Below are 15,008 nucleotides of genomic sequence, written 5' to 3'. Positions count from 1 at the left end.
CCTCTAGTGCACACTCTCCTCTGCATGGGACCACAGTCTCTCGATCCAAGCCGGCCCTCTTACAGCTAAGCCAAGCCTAGTGTACCCAAAACATGGTGGACCCGCTGGGAGGAAAGAGCTTTGAAAAGACACCGGATCTCCACGGCTACTGCTGGTGGGGTTCCCACCTCCAGCGTACTTCTTTAGATTCGCCTCCCCTACGAACCACAGCACCTTCAGCATAGCACATTTGCACTGCTTGGAATGTGCGTGGGTGAGGGTGGTGCAGCATTAGGGGGAAGAGGTAAAGATACACATGCCCTGTGGTGTGTGTTCACCCAGGTTCCATTCAAATATCCAACCCAACAACAAGCCTCGCTCTAAGGCTCCCTTTGGGCAAGTCACCAGATAGGGCACGAAGAAGTGCTGCCGCCTTGTGACGCTTTCCTGTAACAACAACTTTAAAAACTGTGCTCAAGTGCACTTAACATTCACAAGGCCTGCGACCTGCCGGCATGCAAATGACCCCTGCCCTCAAGAAATGTCCATGGCTAGGTAATCTGAAATGAATTCAAATCAGGCCCGACTCTCAGGCAGAAAAGTTTCAACAGCTCAGTGGTACTCACACGCTTTTTAAAAGACAGCACATCAAATGAAAAGATGCTCAGGATTTGTCATGATTAAAGAATGAAAGTAAACGTAGACGAGGTCTTCCCTGGCTGCATCCTCAAAAATCTTAAAAAGAGTAAGTGCTCAAGAGGGCAGGCAGAAAAGGGAAGCCTACTATGCTGTTGGTGGGAATGTAAATTGCTAACAGCTAGTATGGAGAGAGGTAGGCAAGTTCCTTACTAAACTAATAACTGGAGCTACCACGAGATTCGGCAACCCCAATCCAGTTCGTATAACCAAAGAATACCATCATTGGAATAAAACACTTGCACCCCAACGGTCGTCGTGGTACTCTTTACCATAGCCAAGACATGCAAACGACTGAAATGTCCAGTGAGAGATGAATGGATAAAGATGTTGTGCTACCTATACTCCCTCCACTATCACTCATCCATAGAACAAAATGAACTCATGCTATTTGCAGCAACATGGATGGAGCAGTAGATGATCTCACTAATTCCGGTAAATTAGAAGCAGAAAGACACATATCCCACTATACCACTTATATGTGCAGTCTAAAATTGGATACAAAGGAAGTAGTATACAAAGGAAACACAGATTCACAAAGGGAACAAAGAAGCGTACAGTTTCCATAGGGGGAAACTGGGGATCGGTGACGGATGAAGTAGGAGGTTGGGATTCACAGAAAAACACTAATATATGAAAAAGACTTCATCAACGACAACCATCCTGAGAGCACAGGGAACTCTACTCAACATTCTTCAATACCCTAAGAGGGAAACGAATCCGAAATACTACAGGTACAGCTACATATATAACTGCATCAAGTTGCTGTAGAACTCAAACAAACACAACATTGTATATACACTATGCTGGAATGGAAAATAAATATTAAATTATAAAACAAGAAAAGGCAAGAAATGCCTACACTATGACTCTCTGGCCTCGGTGAACTGGGATGGTGTGACATCCCTTGAGCCTGAGCAGGCCTGGGGCCCCTGGCTAGAGTATGCTGCTGATTAGGGAGACAGGGGGGAGGACGTGCCAGCAGATCAGCACCGCCTCAGATATCTAGTGCCCATTCTCCTCTGCATGGGACCACAATCTCTAGATCCAAGCCGACCCTCTTACAGATAAGCCAAGCCTAGTGTACCCAAAGGATGGTGGACTCGCTCGGAGGGAAGAGCTGTGAAAACACACCGGATCTCCACGGCTACTCCGGGTGGGATTCCCACCTCCAGACTACTTCCTTAGATTCGCCTCACCTACGAACCACAGCACCTGCAGCACAGCACATTTGCACTGCTTGGGATTTGCGTGGGCGAGGGTGTTACAGCGTTAGGGGGAAGAGGTAAAGATACACAAGTCCTACGGTGTGTGTTCAGCCACGTTCCATTCAAATTTCCACCCCAACAACAAGACTAGTTCTAAGGCTCTGTTTGCCCAAGTTACCAGAGAGGGCACGAAGCAGTGCTGCCGCCTTGTGGCGCTTTCCCGAAACAACAACTTTCAAAACTGTGCTCAAGGGCACTTACCATTCACAAGGCCTCTGACCTGCGGGGCTGCAAATGACGCTTGCCCTGGAGAAGTATCCTGGGCTAGGTAATCTGCCATGAATTCAAATCAGGCCCGACTCTCAGGCAGAAATGTTTCAACAGCTCAGTGGCACTCACACGCTTTTTAAAAAACAGCACATCAAATGAAAAGATGCTCAGGATCTGCCGTGATCAGGGAACGCACATAAACGTAGACGAGGTGCTCCCTGGCTGCAGTCCTCAAAAAGCCTATAAAGAGTAAGTGCTCAACAGGGCAGGCAGAAGAGGGAACCCTACTATGCTGTTGGTGGAAATGTAAATTGCTAACAGCCAGTATGGAGATAGGTAGGCAAGTTCCTTGCTAAACTATAAACTGGAGCTGCCATCAGACTCGGCATCCCCACTCCAGTTTGTATAACCAGAGAATACCATCATTGGAATAAAACACTTCCACCCCAACGGTTGTTGTGGTACTCTTTACCATAGCCAAGCCACGCAGATGACTGACATGTCCAGCGGGAAATGAATGGATAATGAAGTTGTGCTACCTATACTCCCTCGACTGTCACTCAACCAGGGAACAAAATGAACTCGTGGTCTTTGTAGCAACATGGATGGAGCAGTAGATGATATCACTAATTCTGGTATATTAGGGACAGAAAGACACATATCCAGCATATCACTTTCAGGTACAGTCGAAAAATGGATACAAAGGAAGTAATGGACAGTGCAAACACAGACTCACAAACTGAGACACGAAACGTAGATTTACCATAGGGGGAAATTGGGGATCGGAAAAAGATGAAGTAGGAGGTTGGGATTAACAGAAACACCCTAATATTTTAAAAAACGTCAACAACGGCGACCCTACTAATAGCACAGGGATCTCTAATCAACACTCGTCAATAACCTAACATGGAAAAAAATCCAAAATTGTAAAGGTACAGCTACATATATATCTGCATCAAGTTGCTGTCGAACTCAAACAAACACAACCTTGTATATACACTATGCTGAAATAGAAAATAAGTATTAAATTATAAAACAAGAAAAAGGCAAGAAATGCCTACTATATTACCCTCAGGCCTCTGTGACGTGGACTGGTGTCACATCTCTGTTGCCTCAGCAGGCCTGGGTCCCAATGCAGGAGTATGCTGGTGCTGAGGGAGCCAGGGAAGGGGACGTGCCAGCAGATCAGCACCCCCTCAGACCTCTATTGCCCATTCTCCTCTGCATGGAAGCACAGTCTCCCAATCCAAGCCAGCCCTCTTACAACTAAGCCAAGCCTAGTGTACCCAAATGATGGTCGACCAGCTGGGAGGGAAGAGCTGTGAAAAGACACCGGATCTCCACAGCTCCTGCTAGTGGGGTTCCCACCTCCAGCCTACTTCCTCAGACTCGCCCCACCTACGAACCACAGCACCTTCAGCATAGCACATTTGCACTGCTTGGGATTTGTGTGGGGTCGGGCAGTGCAGGGTAAGGGTGAAGAGGAAAAGATACACAAGCTCTGCGGTGTGCGTTCAGCCACGTTGGACTCCAATTTCCAACCCAACACCAGGACTCCCTCTAAGGCTCTGTTTGCCTACATTACCAGGGAGGACACGGAGAAGTGCTGCCGCCTTGAGGCGCTTTCCCGTAACAACAACTTGAAAAACTCTACTCAAGGGCACTTAACATTCACAAGGCCTGCGGGGCTGCAAAGGAACCCTGCCCTCCAGAAATGTCCTATGCTAGGTAATCTGAAATAAATTCAAATCAGGTCCGACTCTCAGGCAGAAATGTTTCAAGAGCCCAGTGGTACTCACACGCTTTTTAAACAAAAGCACATCAAATGAAAAGATGCTCAGGATCTCTCATGATTAAAGAATGAAAATAAACGTAGACGAGGTGTTCCCTGGCTGCAGTGCTCAAAAAGCCTACAAAGAGTAACTGCTCAAGAGGGTAGGAAAAGAAGGAACCCTACTACGCTGTTGGTGGAAATGTAAATTGCTAACAGCCAGTATGGAGATAGTTAGGCAAGTTCCTTAGTAAACTATAAACTGGAGCTACTACGAGATTCAGCAACACCACTGCAGTTCGTATAACCAGAGAATACCATCATTGGAATAAAACAGTTGCACCCCAACGGTCGTGGTGCTACTCTTTATCATAGCCAAGACACGCAAACAAACAAAATGTCCAGCGAGAGACGATTAGATAAAGAACTTGTGAGACCTATACTCCACGGACTGTCACTCATCCAAACAACAAAATGATCTCATGCTATTTGTAGCAACATGGATGCAGCAGTAGATGATCTCACTAATTCTGATAAGTTAGAGACAGAAAGACACATAGCCCAGCATATCACTTATATGTGCAATCTAAAAACGCATACCAAGAAGTAGTATACAAAGGAAACACAGATTCACAAACGGGAAAACGAAGGGTAGCGTTCCCAGAGGGGGAAACTGGGGATCGGGGAAAGATGAAGTAGGAGGTTGGGATTCACAGAAAAACACTAATATATAAAAAAGACTTCATCAACGACAACCATCCTGAGAGCACAGGGAACTCTACTCACCATTCTTCAATAACCTAAGAGGGAAAAAATCCGAAATACTACGGGTACAGCTACATATATAACTGCATCAAGTTGCTGTAGAACTCAAACAAACACAACATTGTATATAAACTATGGTGGAATAGAAAATAAATATTAAATTATAAACCAAGAAAAGGCAAGAGATGCCTACTCTATGACTCTCTGGCCTTGGTGAACTGGGATGGTGTCACATCCCTTGAGCCTGAGCCGGCCTGGGGCCGCTGGCTAGAGTATGCTGGTGATTAGGGAGACAGGCGGGAGGACGTGCCAGCAGATCAGCGCCCCCTCAGACCTCTAGTGCCCATTCTCCTCTGCATGGGACCACAATCTCTCGATCCAAGTCGGCCCTCTTACAGCTAAGCCAAGCCTAGTGTACCCAAAGGATGGTGGACCCACTGGGAGGGAAGAGCTCGGAAAAGACACCGGATCTCCATGGGTACTGCAGGTGGGGTTCCCACCTCCAGCCTACTTCCTTAGATTCGCCTCACCTACGAACCACAGCACCTTCAGCATAGCATATTTGCACTGCTTGGGATTTGCGTGGGGTCGGGCAGTGCAGGGTAAGGGTGAAGAGGAAAAGATACACAAGCCCTGCGGTGTGCTTCAACCCACGTTCGACTCCAATTTCCAACCCAACACCACAACTCCCTCTAAGGCTTTGTTTGCCCAAGTTACCAGAGAGGACACGAAGAAGTGCTGCCGCCTTGTGGCGCTTTCCCGAAACAACAACTTGGAAAACCTGTGCTCGAGGGCACTTAACATTCACAAGGCCTCTGACCTGCGGGGCTGCAAATGACCCTTGCCCACGAGAAATGTCCTGGGCTAGGTAATCTAAAATGAATTCAAATCAGGCCCGACCATCAGGCAGAAATATTTCAAGAGCCCAGTGGTACTCACACGCTTTTTAAAAAACAGCACATCAAATGAAAAGATGCTCAGGATCTGTCATGATTAGAGAATGCAAATAAACGTAGAAGAGGTGTTCCCTGGCTGCAGTCCTCAAAAAGCCTACAAAGAGTAAGTGCTCAAGAGGGCAGGCAGAAGAGGGAACCCTACTATGCTGTTGGTGGAAATGTAAATTGCTAACCGCCAGTATGGAGATCAGTAGGCAAGTTCCCTACTATACTAAAAACTGGAGCTACCACGAGATTGGGCAACCCCACTCCAGTTCGTAAAAGCAGAGAATACCATCCTTGGAATAAAACTCTTGCACCGCAATGGTCGTGGTGGTACCCTTTACCGTAGCCAACCACGCAAAAGACCAAAATGTCCAGCGATTGATGAATGGATAAAGAAGTTGTGCTACCTATACTCCCTCGACTGTCACTGATCCAGACAAAATGAACTCATGTTATTTGTAGCAACACGGATGGAGCAGTAGATGATATCACTAATTCTGGTAAATTACAGACAGAAAGACACATAGCCCAGCATATCACTTTCAGGTGCAGTCGAAAAATGGATAGAAAGGAAGTAATGTACAAAGGAAACACAGACTCATAAACGGAAAAAAGAAGTGTAGAGTTACCATAGGGGGGAATTGGGGATTGGGGAAGAATGAAGGAGGAGGTTGGGATTCAATGAAAAACATTAATATATAAAAAAGACTTCATCAACGACAACCCTCCTGATAGCACGGGGAATTCTAATCAATACTCGTCAATAACCTAACATGGAAAAAAATCCAAAATATTAAGGGTACAGCTACATATATAACTGCATCAAGTTGCTGTCGAACTCAAACAAACACAACATTGTATATAAACTATGCTGAAATAGAAAATAAATATTAAATTATTAAACAAGAAAAGGCAAGAAATGCCTACTCTATGACTCTCTGGCCTCGGTGAACTGGGATGGTGTCACATCCCTTGAGCCTGAGCAGGCCTGGGGCCCCTGGCTGGAATATGCTGGTGACTAGGCAGCTAGGGGGGAGGACGTGCCAGCAGATCAGCGCCCCCTCAGACCTCTAGTGCACACTCTCCTCTGCATGGGACCACAGTCTCTCGATCCAAGCCGGCCCTCTTACAGCTAAGCCAAGCCTAGTGTACCCAAAACATGGTGGACCCGCTGGGAGGAAAGAGCTTTGAAAAGACACCGGATCTCCACGGCTACTGCTGGTGGGGTTCCCACCTCCAGCGTACTTCTTTAGATTCGCCTCCCCTACGAACCACAGCACCTTCAGCATAGCACATTTGCACTGCTTGGAATGTGCGTGGGTGAGGGTGGTGCAGCATTAGGGGGAAGAGGTAAAGATACACATGCCCTGTGGTGTGTGTTCACCCAGGTTCCATTCAAATATCCAACCCAACAACAAGCCTCGCTCTAAGGCTCCCTTTGGGCAAGTCACCAGATAGGGCACGAAGAAGTGCTGCTGCCTTGTGACGCTTTCCTGTAACAACAACTTTAAAAACTGTGCTCAAGGGCACTTAACATTCACAAGGCCTGCGACCTGCCGGCATGCAAATGACCCCTGCCCTCAAGAAATGTCCATGGCTAGGTAATCTGAAATGAATTCAAATCAGGCCCGACTCTCAGGCAGAAAAGTTTCAACAGCTCAGTGGTACTCACACGCTTTTTAAAAGACAGCACATCAAATGAAAAGATGCTCAGGATTTGTCATGATTAAAGAATGAAAGTAAACGTAGACGAGGTCTTCCCTGGCTGCATCCTCAAAAATCTTAAAAAGAGTAAGTGCTCAAGAGGGCAGGCAGAAAAGGGAAGCCTACTATGCTGTTGGTGGGAATGTAAATTGCTAACAGCTAGTATGGAGAGAGGTAGGCAAGTTCCTTACTAAACTAATAACTGGAGCTACCACGAGATTCGGCAACCCCAATCCAGTTCGTATAACCAAAGAATACCATCATTGGAATAAAACACTTGCACCCCAACGGTCGTCGTGGTACTCTTTACCATAGCCAAGACATGCAAACGACTGAAATGTCCAGTGAGAGATGAATGGATAAAGATGTTGTGCTACCTATACTCCCTCCACTATCACTCATCCATAGAACAAAATGAACTCATGCTATTTGCAGCAACATGGATGGAGCAGTAGATGATCTCACTAATTCCGGTAAATTAGAAGCAGAAAGACACATATCCCACTATACCACTTATATGTGCAGTCTAAAATTGGATACAAAGGAAGTAGTATACAAAGGAAACACAGATTCACAAAGGGAACAAAGAAGCGTACAGTTTCCATAGGGGGAAACTGGGGATCGGTGACGGATGAAGTAGGAGGTTGGGATTCACAGAAGAACACTAATATATGAAAAAGACTTCATCAACGACAACCATCCTGAGAGCACAGGGAACTCTACTCAACATTCTTCAATACCCTAAGAGGGAAACGAATCCGAAATACTACAGGTACAGCTACATATATAACTGCATCAAGTTGCTGTAGAACTCAAACAAACACAACATTGTATATACACTATGCTGGAATGGAAAATAAATATTAAATTATAAAACAAGAAAAGGCAAGAAATGCCTACACTATGACTCTCTGGCCTCGGTGAACTGGGATGGTGTGACATCCCTTGAGCCTGAGCAGGCCTGGGGCCCCTGGCTAGAGTATGCTGCTGATTAGGGAGACAGGGGGGAGGACGTGCCAGCAGATCAGCACCGCCTCAGATATCTAGTGCCCATTCTCCTCTGCATGGGACCACAATCTCTAGATCCAAGCCGACCCTCTTACAGATAAGCCAAGCCTAGTGTACCCAAAGGATGGTGGACTCGCTCGGAGGGAAGAGCTGTGAAAACACACCGGATCTCCACGGCTACTCCGGGTGGGATTCCCACCTCCAGACTACTTCCTTAGATTCGCCTCACCTACGAACCACAGCACCTGCAGCACAGCACATTTGCACTGCTTGGGATTTGCGTGGGCGAGGGTGTTACAGCGTTAGGGGGAAGAGGTAAAGATACACAAGTCCTACGGTGTGTGTTCAGCCACGTTCCATTCAAATTTCCACCCCAACAACAAGACTAGTTCTAAGGCTCTGTTTGCCCAAGTTACCAGAGAGGGCACGAAGCAGTGCTGCCGCCTTGTGGCGCTTTCCCGAAACAACAACTTTCAAAACTGTGCTCAAGGGCACTTACCATTCACAAGGCCTCTGACCTGCGGGGCTGCAAATGACGCTTGCCCTGGAGAAGTATCCTGGGCTAGGTAATCTGCCATGAATTCAAATCAGGCCCGACTCTCAGGCAGAAATGTTTCAACAGCTCAGTGGCACTCACACGCTTTTTAAAAAACAGCACATCAAATGAAAAGATGCTCAGGATCTGCCGTGATCAGGGAACGCACATAAACGTAGACGAGGTGCTCCCTGGCTGCAGTCCTCAAAAAGCCTATAAAGAGTAAGTGCTCAACAGGGCAGGCAGAAGAGGGAACCCTACTATGCTGTTGGTGGAAATGTAAATTGCTAACAGCCAGTATGGAGATAGGTAGGCAAGTTCCTTGCTAAACTATAAACTGGAGCTACCATCAGACTCGGCATCCCCACTCCAGTTTGTATAACCAGAGAATACCATCATTGGAATAAAACACTTCCACCCCAACGGTTGTTGTGGTACTCTTTACCATAGCCAAGCCACGCAGATGACTGACACGTCCAGCGGGAAATGAATGGATAATGAAGTTGTGCTACCTATACTCCCTCGACTGTCACTCAACCAGGGAACAAAATGAACTCATGCTATTTGTAGCAACATGGATGGAGCAGTAGATGATATCACTAATTCTGGTATATTAGGGACAGAAAGACACATATCCAGCATATCACTTTCAGGTACAGTCGGAAAATGGATACAAAGGAAGTAATGGACAGTGCAAACACAGACTCACAAACTGAGACACGAAACGTAGATTTACCATAGGGGGAAATTGGGGATCGGAAAAAGATGAAGTAGGAGGTTGGGATTAACAGAAACACCCTAATATTTAAAAAAAGTCAACAACGGCGACCCTACTAATAGCACAGGGATCTCTAATCAACACTCGTCAATAACCTAACATGAAAAAAAATCCAAAATTGTTAAGGTACAGCTACATATATATCTGCATCAGGTTGCTGTCGAACTCAAACAAACACAACCTTGTATATAAACCATGCTGAAATAGAAAATAAGTATTAAATTATAACACAAGAAAAAGGCAAGAAATGCCTACTATATTACCCTCAGGCCTATGTGACGTGGACTGGTGTCACATCTCTGTTGCCTCAGCAGGCCTGAGTCCCAATGCAGGAGTATGCTGGTGCTGAGGGAGCCAGGGAGGAGGACGTGCCAGCAGATCAGCACCCCCTCAGACCTCTATTGCCCATTCTCCTCTGCATGGTAGCACAGTCTCCCGATCCAAGCCAGCCCTCTTACAACTAAGCCAAGCCTAGTGTACCCAAATGATGGTCGACCAGCTGGGAGGGAAGAGCTGTGAAAAGACACCGGATCTCCACAGCTCCTGCTAGTGGGGTTCCCACCTCCAGCCTACTTCCTTAGACTCGCCCCACCTACGAACCACAGCACCTTCAGCATAGCACATTTGCACTGCTTGGGATTTGCGTGCGGTCGGGCAGTGCAGGGTAAGGGTGAAGAGGAAAAGATACACAAGCACTGCGGTGTGTGTTCAGCCACGTTGGACTCCAATTTCCAACCCAACACCAGGACTCCCTCTAAGGCTCTGTTTGCCTACATTACCAGGGAGGACACGGAGACGTGCTGCCACCTTGTGGCGCTTTCCCGTAACAACAACTTGAAAAACTGTACTCAAGGGCACTTAACATTCACAAGGCCTGCGGGGCTGCAAAGGAACCCTGCCCTCCAGAAATGTCCTATGCTAGGTAATCTGAAATAAATTCAAATCAGGTCCGACTCTCAGGCAGAAAAGTTTCAAGAGCCCAGTGGTACTCACACGCTTTTTAAACAACAGCACATCAAATGAAAAGATGCTCAGGATCTCTCATGATTAAAGAATGAAAATAAACGTAGACGAGGTGTTCCCTGGCTGCAGTGCTCAAAAAGCCTACAAAGAGTAACTGCTCAAGAGGGTAGGAAAAGAAGGAACCCTACTACGCTGTTGGTGGAAATGTAAATTGCTAACAGCCAGTATGGAGATAGTTAGGCAAGTTCCTTAGTAAACTATAAACTGGAGCTACTACGAGATTCAGCAACCCCACTGCAGTTCGCATAACCAGAGAATACCATCATTGGAATAAAACAGTTGCACCCCAACGGTCGTGGTGCTACTCTTTATCATAGCCAAGACACGCAAACAACCAAAATGTCCAGCGAGAGACGATTAGATAAAGAACCTGTGAGACTTATACTCCATGGACTGTCACTCATCCAAACAACAAAATGATCTCATGCTATTTGTAGCAACTTGGATGCAGCAGTAGATGATCTCACTAATTCTGATAAGTTAGAGACAGAAAGACACATAGCCCAGCATATCACTTATATGTGCAATCTAAAAACGCATACCAAGAAGTAGTATACAAAGGAAACACAGATTCACAAACGGGAAAACGAAGTGTAGCGTTCCCAGAGGGGGAAACTGGGGATCGGGGAAAGATGAAGTAGGAGGTTGGGATTCACAGAAAAACACTAATATATAAAAAAGACTTCATCAATGACAACCATCCTGAGAGCACAGGGAACTGTACTCACCATTCTTCAATAACCTAAGAGGGAAAAAATCCGAAATACTACGGGTACAGCTACATATATAACTGCATCAAGTTGCTGTAGAACTCAAACAAACACAACATTGTATATAAACTATGGTGGAATAGAAAATAAATATTAAATTATAAAACAAGAAAAGGCAAGAGATGCCTACTCTATGACTCTCTGGCCTTGGTGAACTGGGATGGTGTCACATCCCTTGAGCCTGAGCCAGCCTGGGGCCGCTGGCTACAGTATGCTGGTGATTAGGGAGACAGGCGGGAGGACGTGCCAGCAGATCAGCGCCCCCTCAGACCTCTAGTGCCCATTCTCCTCTGCATGGGACCACAATCTCTCGATCCAAGTCGGCCCTCTTACAGCTAAGCCAAGCCTAGTGTACCCAAAGGATGGTGGACCCACTGGGAGGGAAGAGCTCGGAAAAGACACCGGATCTCCACGGGTACTGCTGGTGGGGTTCCCACCTCCAGCCTACTTCCTTAGATTCACCTCACCTACGAACCACAGCACCTTCAGCATAGCATATTTGCACTGCTTGGGATTTGCGTGGGGTCGGGCAGTGCAGGGTAAGGGTGAAGAGGAAAAGATACACAAGCACTGCGGTGTGTGTTCAGCCACGTTGGACTCCAATTTCCAACCCAACACCAGGACTCCCTCTAAGGCTCTGTTTGCCTACATTACCAGGGAGGACACGGAGACGTGCTGCCGCCTTGTGGCGCTTTCCCGTAACAACAACTTGAAAAACTCTACTCAAGGGCACTTAACATTCACAAGGCCTGCGGGGCTGCAAAGGAACCCTGCCCTCCAGAAATGTCCTATGCTAGGTAATCTGAAATAAATTCAAATCAGGTCCGACTCTCAGGCAGAAAAGTTTCAAGAGCCCAGTGGTACTCACACGCTTTTTAAACAACAGCACATCAAATGAAAAGATGCTCAGGATCTCTCATGATTAAAGAATGAAAATAAACGTAGACGAGGTGTTCCCTGGCTGCAGTGCTCAAAAAGCCTACAAAGAGTAACTGCTCAAGAGGGTAGGAAAAGAAGGAACCCTACTACGCTGTTGGTGGAAATGTAAATTGCTAACAGCCAGTATGGAGATAGTTAGGCAAGTTCCTTAGTAAACTATAAACTGGAGCTACTACGAGATTCAGCAACCCCACTGCAGTTCGTATAACCAGAGAATACCATCATTGGAATAAAACAGTTGCACCCCAACGGTCGTGGTGCTACTCTTTATCATAGCCAAGACACGCAAACAAACAAAATGTCCAGCGAGAGACGATTAGATAAAGAACTTGTGAGACCTATACTCCACGGACTGTCACTCATCCAAACAACAAAATGATCTCATGCTATTTGTAGCAACATGGATGCAGCAGTAGATGATCTCACTAATTCTGATAAGTTAGAGACAGAAAGACACATAGCCCAGCATATCACTTATATGTGCAATCTAAAAACGCATACCAAGAAGTAGTATACAAAGGAAACACAGATTCACAAACGGGAAAACGAAGGGTAGCGTTCCCAGAGGGGGAAACTGGGGATCGGGGAAAGATGAAGTAGGAGGTTGGGATTCACAGAAAAACACTAATATATAAAAAAGACTTCATCAACGACAACCATCCTGAGAGCACAGGGAACTCTACTCACCATTCTTCAATAACCTAAGAGGGAAAAAATCCGAAATACTACGGGTACAGCTACATATATAACTGCATCAAGTTGCTGTAGAACTCAAACAAACACAACATTGTATATAAACTATGGTGGAATAGAAAATAAATATTAAATTATAAACCAAGAAAAGGCAAGAGATGCCTACTCTATGACTCTCTGGCCTTGGTGAACTGGGATGGTGTCACATCCCTTGAGCCTGAGCCGGCCTGGGGCCGCTGGCTAGAGTATGCTGGTGATTAGGGAGACAGGCGGGAGGACGTGCCAGCAGATCAGCGCCCCCTCAGACCTCTAGTGCCCATTCTCCTCTGCATGGGACCACAATCTCTCGATCCAAGTCGGCCCTCTTACAGCTAAGCCAAGCCTAGTGTACCCAAAGGATGGTGGACCCACTGGGAGGGAAGAGCTCGGAAAAGACACCGGATCTCCATGGGTACTGCAGGTGGGGTTCCCACCTCCAGCCTACTTCCTTAGATTCGCCTCACCTACGAACCACAGCACCTTCAGCATAGCATATTTGCACTGCTTGGGATTTGCGTGGGGTCGGGCAGTGCAGGGTAAGGGTGAAGAGGAAAAGATACACAAGCCCTGCGGTGTGCTTCAACCCACGTTCGACTCCAATTTCCAACCCAACACCACAACTCCCTCTAAGGCTTTGTTTGCCCAAGTTACCAGAGAGGACACGAAGAAGTGCTGCCGCCTTGTGGCGCTTTCCCGAAACAACAACTTGGAAAACCTGTGCTCGAGGGCACTTAACATTCACAAGGCCTCTGACCTGCGGGGCTGCAAATGACCCTTGCCCACGAGAAATGTCCTGGGCTAGGTAATCTAAAATGAATTCAAATCAGGCCCGACCATCAGGCAGAAATATTTCAAGAGCCCAGTGGTACTCACACGCTTTTTAAAAAACAGCACATCAAATGAAAAGATGCTCAGGATCTGTCATGATTAGAGAATGCAAATAAACGTAGAAGAGGTGTTCCCTGGCTGCAGTCCTCAAAAAGCCTACAAAGAGTAAGTGCTCAAGAGGGCAGGCAGAAGAGGGAACCCTACTATGCTGTTGGTGGAAATGTAATTTGCTAACCGCCAGTATGGAGATCAGTAGGCAAGTTCCCTACTATACTAAAAACTGGAGCTACCACGAGATTGGGCAACCCCACTCCAGTTCGTAAAAGCAGAGAATACCATCCTTGGAATAAAACTCTTGCACCGCAATGGTCGTGGTGGTACCCTTTACCGTAGCCAACCACGCAAAAGACCAAAATGTCCAGCGATTGATGAATGGATAAAGAAGTTGTGCTACCTATACTCCCTCGACTGTCACTGATCCAGACAAAATGAACTCATGTTATTTGTAGCAACACGGATGGAGCAGTAGATGATATCACTAATTCTGGTAAATTACAGACAGAAAGACACATAGCCCAGCATATCACTTTCAGGTGCAGTCGAAAAATGGATAGAAAGGAAGTAATGTACAAAGGAAACACAGACTCATAAACGGAAAAAAGAAGTGTAGAGTTACCATAGGGGGGAATTGGGGATTGGGGAAGAATGAAGGAGGAGGTTGGGATTCAATGAAAAACATTAATATATAAAAAAGACTTCATCAACGACAACCCTCCTGATAGCACGGGGAATTCTAATCAATACTCGTCAATAACCTAACATGGAAAAAAATCCAAAATATTAAGGGTACAGCTACATATATAACTGCATCAAGTTGCTGTCGAACTCAAACAAACACAACATTGTATATAAACTATGCTGAAATAGAAAATAAATATTAAATTATTAAACAAGAAAAGGCAAGAAATGCCTACTCTATGACTCTCTGGCCTCGGTGAACTGGGATGGTGTCACATCCCTTGAGCCTGAGCAGGCCTGGGGCCCCTGGCTGGAATATGCTG

This window comes from Eschrichtius robustus, chromosome 12 (genome assembly GCF_028021215.1).
Source record: "Eschrichtius robustus isolate mEscRob2 chromosome 12, mEscRob2.pri, whole genome shotgun sequence".
NCBI lineage: Eukaryota > Metazoa > Chordata > Mammalia > Artiodactyla > Eschrichtiidae > Eschrichtius > Eschrichtius robustus.
The sequence above is the reverse complement of the archived record's forward strand: the minus strand, read 5'-3'. Positions refer to the sequence as shown.